Source organism: Camelus dromedarius, chromosome 1, assembly GCF_036321535.1.
Source record: "Camelus dromedarius isolate mCamDro1 chromosome 1, mCamDro1.pat, whole genome shotgun sequence".
Classification (NCBI taxonomy): Eukaryota; Metazoa; Chordata; class Mammalia; order Artiodactyla; family Camelidae; genus Camelus; species Camelus dromedarius.
Window position 1 is genome coordinate 4,034,810 of NC_087436.1, and position 17,081 is coordinate 4,051,890.

At 49.4% G+C, this 17,081-nt stretch overlaps 1 pseudogene; it reads right to left on the minus strand.

Annotated features, from left to right (window-relative positions):
- Nucleotides 1-35: 35 nt before the first annotated feature.
- On the minus strand, nt 36-17,081 carry LOC135321177 (trafficking protein particle complex subunit 9-like; annotated as a pseudogene).

Sequence of the window (17,081 nt, forward strand, 5' to 3'; positions counted from 1 at the left end):
GAGGGAAGCACTGTTATCATCTTCCCCACCCGCAGATAAGGCCAGTGAGGCACTGAGACTAAACCCGTTCCAGGTCACATCGGCATTAAAGGACGTCTGTATTTCTGCTGTTTTGCTTTTGACAAAGGAATCTGAGTGTCAGCCGAGGGAGGCTGATGTGGGGTTCTAGGAGGTGAGCGGCCCAAACGAAAAAATGCACGAGGAGTTGCCATACTGCTGGACAGACTTCAGCCGGAGAATCCATGGGGTTAACAACACTTTATTGCCACAGGGAGGTGCACCCTATGATGCACCTGTCCTGCTTTTATCTGTTTTCTGTCAGCACATGCGCGGTCTGAGTTTCTTTGTTCATCAGGCTTACAGAATATCTCTAGCACATGCGTACTTCTATTTTCTTTGTTCTAAATCTTATATAATTGACGCATGCGTGGAGCAATTATTTACTGCATACTACAAACATGCTCTGATCGTGGCCTTGGGTCCCACGGCTATAACTCATCTCAATGCTCCGATCGTGGCCTTGGGTCCCACGGCCTTAACTCATCTCAACACCAGCTCACATTCCACCCCCTAGGTCGTGGGAACCCTAACCCATAGAGCGGAGCATTGTGCCCAAAGGCCACAACAACAATATAGAGTACAGCATCCTACCAATACACAGACAGCAACAATAGCCAGGAGAGTTAGGCTCCATTTCCAGGAGGACGTCAAGGATGACCACCAATTCTTGAGGGGGTCTTGAGTTATATGATCTATGCGATCCAATTCCTGATCTATTTCATGCAGTGCCTTAGCTACTTCCTTCTGGTGATCTGGTATATAGATACAACATTCAATATGTAACATAGCACATGTGCCACCCTGGTTTGCAGTGAGAATATCTAATGCCATTCTATTTTGTAAGACTACCTTTCGCATCTGGGTAGTCTTGTCTAACTATTCCTCTATAGCTCTTCTAGTAACATTCAGTACAGCTGATATGTGCTGAGCTAAAACTTCTACCTGAAATTCAACACTGATGGTCCCAGCACCAGGCAGGAACAGGGCCATGGGATAAAACCATCAAGCTGCACGCTTCCCCCGGTGCCACCGGGTGTGCAGTGGGTCCCAATTTGTGGGGTGCTCTGTCAAAGTGGGCCGGATATGTCCGGGCAAGTAAGCTCTACCCCCAAGTACAGTGCCCTGTCCATTTATCTGGGAGATAAGACCATCCGTGGATGCCATATACCCACAGATACCCTGGTGGCAGGAAATCAGTGGGTTTTGTGCCAATTAGAGGTCGTCCATCCCACCAGGTGGAGGCATTTACATTATAAGTAATTTTGGCACACAGCTCTTCTGGGAGCCACCCCATTGTGTGGTTTGGAGCCTCGTGTTCAAACCGCTGCTCAATACAGAGGGGGCTTAAGTTCCTCACTTTCACATGAACATTATTCATCCATCCCCACCCATTCCATACAGTCCTTCCAATTAGGGGGGGTATTGCTCCGCTCATGTCGGAGTATTTCTTCAATAGTGTTCCGCCGCAAGTCCCAGGGCGATCTCTCTGTCCTGTTGGCATTCCATCGAATCAAGGTGCTCCAATTAGCTCTGGACGCGGGGTGGAGGTGCCATGGCAGTCTATCTCCTGCGTCTACAGGAAGTTCAGTACAGACCCAACAGTGAGAGACGTTGTGGACTCAAGCGAAAGTGTGTGCCCAGGAGAACATGGTATTTGCTGTTACCCTGGATGGAAGGACAGAGCAGAGGTGGACACTATGATTGGCAAATCTCTCCCTTCTGGGAGGATGCAAGCCATTTTCTCATCCTGTGAGAGTACAGTGGCAGGAAGGGCTGTTCGCCCTGGGCGGTGGTACCACATCAACCCGCCCACACTAGGTTGGTTACACTCTGGGAGAGCTTCAGGAGCTATCAGTGGAATTGCCCAAAGCTGTAGGGCTTCTGCTCCTTTAAGTAGGGACACTCCTGTTTTCCCTAGAATAACCTGCACATCAAAAGGCCATTCCCCCACTCGTGGGGTTACCTGCAGGGCTTTCTCTAGCCCACTGCCCCATGGTTCCAAAAGGGCTAGCCAGGGGCCTTCAGTCTGGACCTGATTCTTCCATGTCCAGGTGTCCTGTTTTCCTGAGTTCAACACCCTGGGGGCGCGTAATATTAACGCATGCCCCACTATTGAGACATCGGAGGCATCCTGCATAGGCCCAATTCTGAGCCTCCGAATAGTCCCTTGCAATAACTTTTCCAGTGGGCTCATACCTGTATGGCGAGGTTGTTCATTCAAAAGATGTACCGCCTGAGGCAAGACATTGTTCCAGCCTCGCCCTTGTGGTTTGAGAGCCCTCAGTTTGTCCTTTAATAGACCATTGTACCGTTCAATCATTCCTGCTGCTTGAGGACGGTAAGGCACATGCAATATCCAGTTAATATCATTTTCCTTGGCCCATTCCTGGGTCTGTTGGGCAGTGAAAGGGGTCCCTCTATCACTTTGTATTTCTAAGGGAGTCCCATAGAAGGCCCGTAAAACTTCCAGTGCTCTAATAGTAGAGTCTTGTGTAGCTCGGGGCACATGGTGAGCAAAACTTAGGCCAGTAGCGGTGTCTACCGCTGTCAGCAGGTACCGCAAGCCCGTACTCAGAGCAAAGGGGCCTACGTAATCTATTTGCCATACCTGCAATGGCTGAATTCCCCGTTCAATCTTCCCCATCTGTTGGGGCCATCGCCGCCGGTGTGGGTGGTGCTTAGCACACCATGGACATTGCCGCACGGCATCTTTGGCTTCACTGTGGCTCAGGTGCAGGCCCCACCGGTCGGCTACCTGCCTCATTGTGTATGAGCCAACATGACCAAGTTTCTTATGGAGCCACGGACCTATATCGGGTCCTGGGACCATAGCTTGTACAGGACGGAGTTGGGCTAGCGCGTCAGCAGCATCATTGCCCGGTGCCAGGGCTGGGCGGTGCCCTGGTACATGGTAAACAGTATGGTGGCCTTCTTGGCCTTTGTCCCATAACTGTTTCCACATCTGTTGTCCCCACAGGGGCCGATGCCCAATCATCCAGTCTTGCAGGGCCCATTGGGGTATCCACAATGTAAGGCCTCGATATACGGCCCAACTATCTGTACATATATGCAAGGGGCTAGGTTCATTCATCAACACCAGCCATACTGCCCGTAACTCAGCCCATTGGCTGGATTGGCCTTCTCAGGTCTCATACCAGAAGGCTTCAGTGGCAGGGTGCAGTTCTACTGCAACCCAAGTGGGCGGACTGCCCTTACAAGATCCATCAGTATACCAAGCAGTTCCCGGGGGTGGCCCTTTCCCTTCACGAAAGGGACTGGGGACAGGGTCCACCCCTTGTTGTGGGAGGGTCTGTACATCAGGCGCAACAAATCTCACAGGCCCTAAAAACTGCTGCAACCCTGCAGCCAAGGGGCTAGCGGTGTACTGGCTCTCTGTTCCAAATAAACACCCCACTTCGTCAGAGTTGGGGTTTGGGCAGTTCCTGATCGGGATTGCTTTGCCCATGTCTGTACCCATCCTGCAATAGGGTATGTGGTCTGCACTTGGACCTCTTGCCTCCCCGTCAGGGGTTCAGTGACAATCAAGGATGCATAAGTCGCTAGCAACTGTTTCTCAATCAGAGAATAATGACATTTAGCCCCTTTCCACAACTGAGACCAGAATCCTATGGGCACTTTCTACTGCCCATGTTTCTGCCATAAGCCCCAGCCATATCCATCACTGTCCACATGGACTGTCAAACAGAAAGGGATGTCTGGATCTATAGTGTGCAGTGCTTGCGCTTGGGCCACTGCCCTCTTAGTTTCAACAAATGCACATTCGGTCTCATCAGACCAGTTCCAGATTTCTCCCTTTTTAATCAGTTTATACAGGGGTTTGGCTATTTGGGCCAAATGAGGAATAAACACCCGCCAGTATCCCAGAAGACCCAAATAAGTCTGTAACTGTTTAACTGTTTCAGGACGGGAATATGCTTGGATTTTGTCTATTACTGCTTCAGGCAGCATTTTTGTCTTACCCGACCAGACAACACCCAAGAATTTGACAGAATATCCAGGTCCTTGCACTTTGTCCTCGTTCATGGCCCACCCCCAGCCCACCAGGGCTTCTCGCAGCGCTGTGGCACTGGTTTCCAAATCTGAAAGAGAATCAGAGGTTAGCATTATGTCATCAATATAATGGAACAAGCGAACGGTATCCGGTTTGCTCCAGGTAGCCAGGTCCTGGGCCACCAGGCCATGACACAGTGTAGGGCTGTGCAGATATCCCTGCGGAAACACAACAAATGTCCATTGTCTGCCTTCCCAGGTGAAGGCAAACTGTTCTTGGCTCTCAGGGGCTATGTCTATCGAGAAGAATGCATTAGCCAGGTCAACCACATAGTGACAAGTACCCAGTTCATGGGACAGTCGGTCCATCAAATCTGTTATATTCGGCACAGCTGCATGCATGGGGGGAGTGACTTTATTCAGTTCCCGATAGTCCATTGTCATCCTCCAGGAGCCGTCTGGCTTCCGCACCGGCCATGCTGGAGAGTTATATGGGCTATGCGTAGCCCGAATTATACCGGCTTCCTCAAGCTTCAGAATAGTCTGTCCTATTTCCTCATGGCCTCCGGGCAATCGATATTGCCAGACATTCACCACTCTTGTGGCCCGTGGCAAAATCAAAGGTGCATGATGAGGATGCCCCCGTATAACTGTTTTCACCATATGGACTCTCAGGCGAAATTCCCCTTGAGTCGTCTGTATTTGCAATCCTTGCAAAATGTCTATCCCCAAAATGTATTCAGCTACTGGGGATATATGCACTTCATATGCAGCAGGGGACAGACGGCCAATGCCCAAAATCAGAGTCACTCGTTTAACACACATTTGCTTGTTTCCATATCCTTCTATATCAACCCATGGTCCCTGAAAACGCTCCGGATTTCCATGCACCAATGTAATTTCAGCTCCTGTGTCTACTAGTGCCAGCACTCGCTGTTTATTCATGGGGGACCAGTGAATAGTCAGCTAAACATGTGGCCTCCGGTCATCGGGGTGCCCCACATCCTGAACACCTTGGCCTTCCTCCTAGTCTGGGAGGAAATCAGCAAAGGCCACCTCTTGGGCCTGATGGGAGGTTGGCAATGGAGTATATTGTTGCTCAGGCCATAATTTCTTCCATAAGGCCATCAGCACCTCCAATGGCTGGCCATCTAATTTTACATGGTCCAGGCCAGCTGCCAGTAAATCACACCATATCTGCCAGCGATCTAGCTTTTGGGGCCCTCCTAAAATTGGAGCATTCCCCTTTTTCCTCCTTGGTGTGGACTTCCCTTTCTGTGTCACTGCACAGGAGGAGGGGATCTTGGACTCACCTTGAGTCTTGGCAGCATGTACCCCCTTTCAGCGCACCTCTATGTCCCCCAGACGAGCCAGAGCCTCAGTTACTTCATGAATGGGGTGGTCTACATACGGTGCTAGTAGCGCCGCCATAGTCCCAAATGTTCCCGTTGGGCCATTAGCCAAAATCAAATCTTTTATTCGAGCTGTAAGGAGCTCATCATCTGGATGCTCCCAGGGGCAGTGGGACCGGAATTACATAGGCATAGCTGCTCTCAGAGGCGGCGGAGCTAGGACCATGCAGACATCTTTCTGCTGTGCTGGGTCTCTGCTTAAGCTCCTCTTGCATCTGTAAACCTCTCATGTCTTGGCTAGCATGCCGTAAAACAGAAAAGAACATCCAGGCCACCCTCCCGGCTGCCTCTTGGTGGGCTAATGGGACATTATTTTCTAACAGCTCCAACGCCCTCCGAACATCATCTGGCTGGGGCGCCACTGTGTCCCAAACCTCAGGTTGAGCCCACGTCAGCAAATAGGCTGCCACCGGGTATCATATAGAGGTAGGGGGCCACTTTGCATCCACCAGAGCATCCCCGTCAGGGGCAGGGGGTTCAGAAGGGGCACTCACCTCATCCTGCCAACTACGCCAAGTGTCAGCCGAGGGAGGCTGATGTGGGGTTCTAGGAGGTGAGCGGCCCAAACGAAAAAATGCACGAGGAGTTGCCATACTGCTGGACAGACTTCAGCCGGAGAATCCATGGGGTTAACAACACTTTATTGCCACAGGGAGGTGCACCCTATGATGCACCTGTCCTGCTTTTATCTGTTTTCTGTCAGCACATGCGCGGTCTGAGTTTCTTTGTTCATCAGGCTTACGGAATATCTCTAGCACATGCGTACTTCTATTTTCTTTGTTCTAAATCTTATATAATTGACGCATGCGTGGAGCAATTATTTACTGCATACTACAAACATGCTCTGATCGTGGCCTTGGGTCCCACGGCCTTAACTCATCTCAACACCAGCTCACACTGAGATATCAATTCAAGGGAGACTGTTAAATAATCAAGTCTGCCTGGTCTTCACCTCAAAGAGCAGATACTATAAATTCCTGATGTAGGATGAGGCTGCCGCCACAAACTGACTCAGCTTGAAATTAATATCCAAGATGAAGCAGCGGATACACGTAAATATTCATGATTGTCAACTCCGCTCATGGGTCTGGGCCCTTCACTGCCTGAACGGGGGTGAAATCCCCACCCCTGTCAGGGATGGAAGCGCGGCTCTTCCCAGTGTCACCCAGGCTTCATGGGCTGTTTCCCCCCACAGGCTGTCCTCAATGATTAAAAAGCTCTCAAGATTTTTACACCATGCAAAACTGAAAGACATTTCTGCAGATGGAGCACTTTCTCAGGCTTAAACCTTTTTTGCCTACACTCAGCAAGGGGGAAAAAAGAAACATGACTCTGCAAAGTCTCTGAGCCTCACCACTCACAGGAATAGAAAGGCCATAGCAGAAGATGACACTTCACATCGCAGGGTGAGAACAAAATAAAGCGGCCCCAACAACAGGCACTCCCAGAGACAGCGCTCAGCAGTCTTCTGCACACTCACGGTTTTGCAGCCCTCATCACCATCTATTTCCAGAACACCATCACCCCAGAAGAACACCCCTGTCACTAAGAGTCACTCCCTAACACCCCTCCACCCAGCCCTTTGCAACCATCACCTGCTCTCCGCCTCTGCATGTGCCTATTCTGAGCATTTCAGATCACTGAAATCAACAATATGTGGCCGTCTGTGGTTCCTTTCACTTAACATGCTGTTATCAAGGCTCATCCATGTTGAAGTGGTATCAGCATCTCTCTCTGTTTTTTTTTTTTTTTTTTTGAAAACGTTAAAGTTTATTAGAAGGTGGTAAGTACTATCAAAAAGAGTAGAGTGGAGCATAAGGGGTTGGGTTTCAAAGGGAAAAGGGCAGGTTGAGCAGTCAGGGTGGACTTCCCAGAACAGGTGGCCTTTTTCATCTTCCCCTTAATTTTTTTTTCTTTTTTATTCACTCTTACGTCTGAATAATGTTCCACTACATGGAGATACTACATTCTGTTCATCCATTCAGCAGCTACGTATGGACGAGGTCCAGAAGAATGAGTGTAAGAGGTGACTAGCAGGGATGGCATTAAACAAAGGGCAAGATGTGCTTTAAAAAAAAGAGGCAACAAACAGAGGCACAAGGAAATTCAGTGAGTTTCTGAGCAAAGTGCATGCTTGCTTCGGCAGGACTACCGTGCAGGGTTGAGGCAGATATTGGCAGGAATCACGGGGAGGGAGTCACCTGAGAAGACGCCCCACTGCAAGTAGCTCAGCCAGTTCTCCTCCGTCATCCTGTATTTTTAGAGCCATGTTTCTTGGTTTCTCTTATTTCAAGTAATAGCACTTTAACTACACATCTGGTCATCTGCATCAGACCACCTTACCTCCAAGCCACAGAAAATCATTCATTGACCGGAGCAGCTCCAGGACATAATGGGGATGGATTAGGGAGTCCTGCAGCATCCCAGCCTGCAGGTATAAACCCAACATGTGCCCTGTTGATGTCAAGAAAGTAAAATGCATGGAAATATCTCACTGCTGGTGCATGATATCTGCCCCCAAATTGCCCCAAAATCATACTGGCAAAGCACTACTCAACCCGCTCACTACAAAAAAAAAAAAAAAAAAAAAAAAAAGCTAAGAAGGCAAATTTAGGCTCTTCCTTTGAAAACCAGCTACCATCACTGCCAGTATCTGAGGTGGAATTCTCCTGACTTCAAAAACCACTGTGCAGTTACTTTTCAAACGTGAAGGTATATATGTATTCCACGTAGATGATATTACAGAAGGATTTTTCTTTTCAAAATTTCCAGTTGCAACATTAGCACAAGAAAGTTTTTGTTTCAGCTTTAAAAAAAATCAATTATCTTCCACTTTCTTAATGTTGATCCTATTTTTATTTTATAAAGGGAGCTATGTTGCATATTATAAACCAACTGTTTGGCTTCTGCAAACAAGAACTGTATGACTTCACTATTTCAGAGCAAACTTTAACGATGCTTTGAGAGGTGGGGCCTGTGGCGCTCAACTAACATCTCTTTAAATACTGACAAGGATGTGCTATTAAGTAATGCAAAGGCTCTAACTCCATATTAACTCAGAAACCAAAGAAACTACACCAAAACCTTACTTTATCATTTTTAAATATTCCGATTCTTTTGAATATTAAATTTCTTAAAAGATATGATTTCTTTTTGAGAAAAACAACAGCTGTATTAAATTTCCTCTCATCAAGAAAGCAATCTTTATCAAGAATAAAAACCCCTATGGAAATCCAAAAGATGGGACGTTTCTAGCTAAGTGAACATGCAGATGTGAACACAAACTTATGTCCTATCAGATCTCACTCGAACGAGCTCAACAAAGTCCTGGGCTACCCTAGAACTTAGCTCTTCTGTTCCAAATGTTGGCTGAGCTAAGATCATCAGGCAAGGCAGGGAAGGAGAGAAGAGGAAAGTCCACCTGGCGACCTCCATCTGTTTTCTTCCAGCCACAAGGTGCCGCTAGGGAGGCCCCGCTAACAAGCCCTCCCCATAACAAAATCTGGCATCCACACTGCCCCTGCCATCCCCAAGCAACCCCGATGCCCCTCTCCCACTGGTCGCCTCCCAGCCTGTGAACGGTCTTCTAATGACCCCCCCAGTTGGTGGCAACCTCCCCCTCTTCCCCGCTACACACACACACACACACACAGAGCCAAGGCAGCCTTCCCAAAGCACAAATTTGATTACCTCAACCCCCACTTCAAACCCTTCAGAGGCTCACTGGTAGAGTTCTAGCCCTACACCTGACCCTGACCCTGACCCTGACCATGCTCGCCCAGCCTCACCTCAGTACCCAGGTCCCCAGTGACCTCAGGGGACCCCTGACTTGCTCCTACTTCCCACTTGCCTCCAGGCTCATCTTGACTATTTCTCAAGGAAGCCTTCCCTCCCTCCAACCTCCGCACTTTGTTCCTCTGTTCCTAGAACATTCTAGGCTAAGTCAACTTCTGACACTACTAAGCTCCCAAGATGCTAATAAATTTTGCTTATTAATGTGGGTCCACTCTCCCCTAGACACTCAGAAGTGTGCATGTTATGAATAAATGAATGACGGGGTGGGTCTCAAAGGGAGAGACTTACCTGCTTTCGCCCATCCCGGCCCTTCTTTCTGTAGAATATCAGATGCAAAACCAGAAGTACCTTTCCTGAGGGTCACTTCCTGCTGACACCCTTCACTGCCTCCTGGGTCAGTTTTAGTAAAACCCAAACTTATCCAAAGCCCTCCACCCAAGGCCATCTCCAGTGTCCTCCCAAGCAGGGGCACCCTCCACCCTGGGCCACACAAGGCACACTCCCTGAGTTCCCACCTCACAAGCCTCCAGGCCTCTGCCCGGGCTGCTCCTGTCACCTGAGCCACCTTCTTGATGCCTTCTCCTGGCTGACACTTACTATGTACTCACAACTGAATGTAGAGCCCATTTCTTCCAGGAAGTCCTCTCTGATAATGTCCTTTAGCTCTTGGCTGGGCTTCCTTTAGAGCAGCACTGCATGGCGACCAAATGGTGTTTGTCCACCCACTCCTTTGAGACCATGACATCTTGGAGGCCACATGGGAAATAGGAGTGAGACGACAAGAGGGTAGGGAAGAGCTAAAAGCAAAATCACAGCCCAAGTTCCAAATTTAAGGATTCTTTCTCAGAAAAAATGAATAAAATGTTTCATACGTGTGTCATTTGGCTATGATTTTTGTGGCTCATGGAAAGCAAGAGCTTGGTGTTCTAGTCCAAAAACCAAGTTACATGCAAAGAAATGTATATATTCATATATAAAGGAAGCCAGAACTGCTCAACAACAGTTTGCAGTTTAATTCCAAAGGAACTTTGATAAAGGCAATCTCTCTCTCTCCTTTTTTTTTTTTTTTTTTTTTGAATCATATAGTTTCAGAAGTATTTGTATAACTAAGTGATTGCTACAGCCCATGATTCTGCACTGGAGTGTTTGGGGTTGAGGAAGCCCAGATTACATGCACTGTGTAAATGCAATCACACAAACACACTGACAGGAGCCCTAGTGGCTGAGCTGAATTTTCAAAGCAGACAACCTTACAATGGAACACAGTTCTAAGTAGAAAGTAAGAAATGCAATGTTCTGTACTCAATTTCATACGTTATATGGGCCATTAACCGATAGTGCACCTTGTATAACGAAACCCAAAAATAAATTGCCAACGTCGATTTTCTCCATCTGACAGTTTTATGTTAACATTGGTTATCAAACCCTCAATCCATACGGAGAGCTCAGGCTTACGCTGCAGCAGGTTACATCCCGCCGAATACAGAGGATCAAGGAAGAACTGGAGAGTTTCCCTTCAGAAGCTGCTAAGTCTGGTTTTGCACCTGTACGTAATTTGCAACCACGTCATCGTCAAAGGAGTAAGACCTTACATCTGTGGGGCGTAAAGCACTGCGGTGCTTCTGAACAATCAAAGAACACTGAGCTTTGTGAAACAGTCCTGAGGCACTTAAATTGCACTTTTTCTGAAAGGCTCCAAAACTGACCCACTTCACCATTCCAGTTACAACAGGGAGGTACCGGAATTAGTAGAGAAAACATGCCCTTTAAGTCTGAGAAGGCCCTGCTTGAATCCTGCTACAGCATTTACTAGCCGCTAAATGGACCAATTCCTTAACCCCTCTGAGAAGGCTTCCCAATCTGCAAAAGGCGGCTGCCACCGACCACCTGGGAGGCATGGATGTGAATGCAACACGCAAATAGGGCGGCTGACTGGTACCTGACACGGGGCCTGTCTAGTTTCCCTCCGCTGCCCTTCTCCCACTTTAAACTTGCACTGTTGCCTCTGGTAAGGATCAAGCCGCTGCAAGAGACTGCCCGATTCTTCTGTGTATCCTCGTATACATGACTTACCCTTAGGAGGCCAGAAAAACTGCCTCCTCCTCAGTTACTGTCAATATTCTTTAGAGCTTGTGTTTTTTTTTAACTCTATTTTGCAGGGAGACTATTCCAGAACTGTCCAAGCACCATTCTCCAGGTTGGCTCCCCTCACAGCACCCATCCCTTTTCATCTCAGATCCTCTGTCTGATTGCCTTCTGTTCATGGGAAAGAGAGTCCGGTAGGGTGGGGACTCCCTAGGCCTCCTTCCCACCGTCAAAGGTAAGTGTGACTACCTTCTCCCCCCTCCCCACTCCAACTCCAGCTTCTGAGGAGTCTCCCCTCCCGGACCCTGCAGCCTTTGCATCTTCCCAAGACACACACGTGGCCATGACCCTCCCTTTAGATTTCATCCTGGCTGGCCCTGCCCAACACCCGGCCCCTTAAGCATAAATGGCATTGCTCTGAAAATCCCAAACGCCGCTGACTGACACACCAAAGCTGCATTGTCTGGGCTTTCCTCCAACCGAGGCACAGCCCTGCCCTCCCTCAGCCTCAGTCTGCACCTCTTGAGAAGAGCTAAACCACATGTAAGGCTGTGAACTCCAACTAAGAAGGACGAATCCCAACGTGTATCTCTAGTCCGGCACCTTCACCTGAGCCCCAAGCTCATAGACCCGAGTGCCTCTTTGAAGTCCTCACTTGGATGACAAATGGCATCTTAAAAATGCCTCATGTCCACCATTTACTCTGGAATTCGATTCCTGACAGGTACCTCCCAGACTCCTCATTTAACTAACAGAACCAGCACCCACCTAGATGTTTGAGGTCACATTCAATATCCGCTGTTCCCTCCCCCAAGCCCTGGTCTGGAATGAGTCCTGTTATTTCCGTTGCTAAGCCCATCTCAAGTCTGCTTCTGCAGGGACCATGGCCGTAACCCCACAAGCTCACAGCATGGTGCAGTGAGTCACAGTCCTCCGAAGGGTGCTCCCTGGAGGAGGAGGCATCTCCTGCCGCTGGTCACCTCAGAAGTCACTGGATTCTCACAAAGGAGGCCCAGGAGAAAGGACTCAAGTTTCGTCCATGGTCTGAGCTTTGAAGGACCTGAGGTCTGGGGGAGCTCCTAATTAGCAGACAAACCTGCCAGTGAGCAGAAGAGGATGGAGGAACCCAGGGAAGGCTGTTCTCACTCTGACCCCTGGGCTCTCAGGAGCCACGGGAAAGGCCACTGTCCAGGGCACAGCCCAGCCATCACAGATCCCAGCCTGCATTTGCCAACCCGGACAGCCTAGACTCCTTCTACTTGCAACACTTACTTCTGTTCTGTTCCCCACCCAGAATGTGATGGACTATTTCAGAAATTCTGGCCTGTCTCAAGCGAGACCAAGTCAGTGAAAAACGCAGTGTTGACATTTGGACCAGAGCATGAAAGGAGGAACAAGGCCTCATGGTCAGCATGATGGTGGTGGCCAAACCCTTCCCCCGGGTGAGATGAACCATGGTAGGGGTGAGAATACAAGGTCCTAGGTCGGCCAAAGCATCTCCCTTCACAGCTGACTGGGGTGTTGGGGTCTCACTATCGAAAACTAACGACACGGCCGTCAGTGGTGGACGTCAGCTGCAACAGACACAGAGTCAGCCATTTACTGCCAACGTGGGTTAAAAGTAAAGGCCGGTACAGGGAGGCCTGCACAGCTGCTGAGGCAAAACACAGACCAGGCTCTGAATGCCCACTGGATGAAGCAGACTGGAACATACGGTCCCCTTTAGCGGTCCGTTTGTCCACCAGATCCAGGTGAGTCAGCCTCTTCGGAGAAGGCCAAGTTGTCCTGATACTCAGAAAAAACAGCCTCGTACAGGGAACAAAAGAGTGGCATGGATTTTAGACCTGATACTGCCCCTTTATGAAGGCAAACTAAAGTAAATGGCACGGGGAAGTTGAATACAACAAAAAAAAAAAAATGACTGCTTCCTCCAACAGCGTCCCCTGCACCTGATCACCCCCGAGCCGGCCACTTCCTCACCAGTGACCGCCGGCCAGGAAGCGCCATCACGCACGTCACACAGCAACAGCCAGGAACCGCGTGCTGAGCACTTTTGTGTAAAAGCAGGAATCGAGCAAGGTGCTGCAGACTTTGACATTCCAAGTTTAAATACTCCATGAAAAGAATCCCTAAGCAGCCTCCTAAATCAATTCGCATCTCACTTCTTCAAAACAAACAAATTTAATAAGGGCTCATTTGTCACCAAATATGAGGAAGACCAAACAGGTTCCTAAAAGCAAGGATTTTAACAGGTATCAAACACAAGTGGGTGATGTACTAACAAAGCAAATATTCCAAAAAATTAGAAAATAAAAAGATGACTAGGATAATACATGGATCAAGGCAGCTGTTAAGTTTTTGCTTTTTAAAGCGATGGAGACAGCACGGAGGGCGATCTAGCTATTTCCAATGCAGGGTGTGCACAGCCCACCTTTTCAGACGCAACAACATGCTCACAGGGCAGTACAAGAGAAAAAGGAAAAGAGGAACAAGTGAAAATTAGAAACACACAAGAACAAAAATGACTTTGACAGCCTGTACAAGATCTTACGTGAGTGTGATGAGGACAGGGACGTGGGGACGGTGAGACCCACCCTCACCTCATGCTCCAGGGAAGGCAGGGTCCTGTGGGGAGCGGCGCTGCCAGGGGACATCAACGTGGTAAGAGCCCCAAACCAAAACTCCACCTACATGCGTCTAGGCAGGTTTTGAGCTACAAAATGTGGTCGCATTTCAGGCTGGACAGTTTTACTCACTCCCACCAAGAGTAGCAGGAGAGGATAAGGCTCTGCTCCTGCACCAAACATTGTTTTATAAATTAATGACTGTGGAATAGTAAAAGGAACAATGGAGTAAAAGTAACTGGAGAAGAACGTGCTTGACCCGAGCTCACTGGCCGCGATATCTCACTGACGTTCAGATGCTGGCTGGGCGCTTATTGTATCAAAACAGACAGACCCACCAGGAGGGAGGTTTAATGTGTTGCTGTATTTTGATGCCGAGAACCATGCCTGGTACACGAGGTTCTGGGTAAACAATGGTGACAGTGTCAAACACTATGGACTAAGCACACATCCAACTACTTTGTCAAATCCAAGGACAGACTTGAAAAGGCAAAAACAAGCTGGCATTCTCCGGTGGGTCTACAGACTCAGAGACAAGCAGTTGCTGAGCAAAAATGTCACCAGTGCCTCCTATGACAATAGAGGAGGCACTGGCCAGGGGGCTGGGGCATGCTCCAGGCTTCCACTGCTCACGAAGCAGTCTGTCAAGGGGGAGAAGTTGGTCCCTGCTTACGTTGCACCGATGCACCTACCTGGACTAATGCCTGGGGGCTCAGCAGGAGGTGACAGGTGAGGTGAACGGAGCCAGTCTCGGTGTAGCCTGGTGCTGGCAGCTGTGCCTTCAGCAGTGCCCAGGCTCCTAAACCTGCCACCTCATCTCCAAGGAGCAGAAGGGGAGTGCAGGCATGTAGATCACAGGGCCCTGCGAGGACAAGTACAGATCATGGCCACGACATTTCTTGCCCCTTCCTTAAGCCATAGAAGAATGTCCGGGGAGGAACTGAAAATTCATCCAGAGTTCGCCAGGCACCACACGCAGGTGGGACTCGGGTCCCCTGTGCCTCTCACTCACAGGGCTGGTCTGGACTTTCTTTTTATCAATTCTCTGGCATCTTCTCCTCCAACTGACCAACAACCAGAAATTAGGATCTGATCTTAGGTAAGTTCAAGAATCACAGATCACCGCCTCCACAGCTGACCCGGCTGCATGTGCTAGGAGCTCCGACCGTCACCAATGAGACCGCCATGAGCCCTCTCCAGACTGAAGGCCTGAGGCCGTAGGCCGGGGGGACACAACTTCCCTCACTCTCCGCAGCAAAGGGGGACCACCTCTCGGCAAAGGCATCTCAACCTCTCCTGCCGGAGGGACAGCACGATGGACACAAGGGGAAACAGAGCAGAAGGTGAGGGGTAGGTAGCCCAGAAGAGCTCGTCTGCACTTTCAAGGAAAAGTGAGTCCTTTGACATAATCACAGGGACAAAGTGAAGATGAACCTTTCCCTGCTCTGTCCCATACTCCATGACATGCATTTTCCTGCATAAGGAGTTCATTCGGAAGTCCCTGGCGGTGTTACTGATGTCCTAACCTGGCATGGTGACTGTCTAGCATGAAGAGAGGGCCTGAGCCGTGCAGGTGCTGGGCCTGGGAGGCAGGAGACACCGGCTCCATCCCCAGCTCAACCAGAGCCTCGTTCTGCATCTCGGGATTCAGCATCTCATCTATAAGCAAAGGGATGAGACTGTCCCAGGACAGGCTGCCCAACAGTAATGAAATGAGATCCATGTAAAGAAAGTTTCCCAGTTGCCACATTTAAAAAGTAAACAAATAAATAAACAAACAAAAAACAAATACTAGAAACTGATTTAAGAACAGATCTTACTTATTCTACTGTATGTAAAATACTATCATTTTGACATGTAATCAATATAGAAAGTAACAAGGTAGATTACATTCCTTTTACTAGATAAGTCTCAGTATCTGATGTGCATTTGTCCTACAGCACATCTCAGCTCAGACCAGCCTCCTCCCCAGCGCTTCTAGCATCAGTGGCTGTGGCTACTCTATTGGACAGCAACTCCAGGTGTCCCACCAGGGGTCCTGGCTGAAAAGCTGGAGTAAGTGTCCACACTAACCCTAAAAGGATCTCTCTGAAACAAAGGCGGATTCACTTTTGAATGTCTGTAAACCGGCGGGCTGCACCTCCCTCCACCCTTGGCTACAAGACAGCCCTCTTCCTTGCTGATCCCTTCCTGGATGTAGGGAAGCAATCCGGCACACAGCCAGGGTGGCCGGGCCTCCAGATAGACGTACCTGCTGACTGTGTCCAGTCCCATGAAGTCCTCCTTCTCAAACAAGGTGCAGAGGAGGTGGATCTTGTCCCCAGACTTGTTGGGGGCCCTATCCAGCCACTTGGACTTGAGCATGATGAAGAGTGACTCAGTGAAGTCCTCGATCCTCTTCACCAGCCTGCAGTCCTCATAGATTGAAGGCCACGTCTGTGCGTGTCTGCTCGGCCACCTCCCCATGCAGCACAAAGACAAAGAGCTAAGAGTCATTATCGAGGTGCCATACAGCTCCTCTGCACGTGGAGCTTCTCGAAAGCCTTGGCCGAGAGGCAATCGGTAATGGTGACAAGGCCCACTACATTGCTGTGGGTCTGGAAGTTTCTCCACCCATTCTCGGGTGCATAGTGGTGCCTGTAGTGCATACAGAGTGCCCACTGGGAGCCGCACGGGCTGATCTGGCTCACCAAGGAAATTCGCTTATAGATGCAAAAGAAATTCTCCTCTGAGATGATCCCAACGGCTTGGATCACCACGGGGAGAATCTGGTCGTTCTCAGCGCACTGCACGTAGTCAGGGATGCTCATGTTGCAGCCCCTGCCGAGAGGGGAGAGGAGATTGAGATACATACTCTGCTGTGGGCTGTGGGCCCCTCTGGGTTGTGGTGACCTGGTGTGTACCAGCCAGAAGGCAAGGGGAGCCCAAGCAAAGCCGGGGGTACAGTTTGTCCTCAGTGTCTGCACATGGCTACCGTAGGTCGGATCACATTACCCAGCTTTTGGCCTAGGCTTCCTGCCCCTGCAGAGCAGGGTCATTTCTTGTTTTCTGTTCCAAGCACCTAGCCAAACCCTGATGCAAAGTCAGTGCTCAA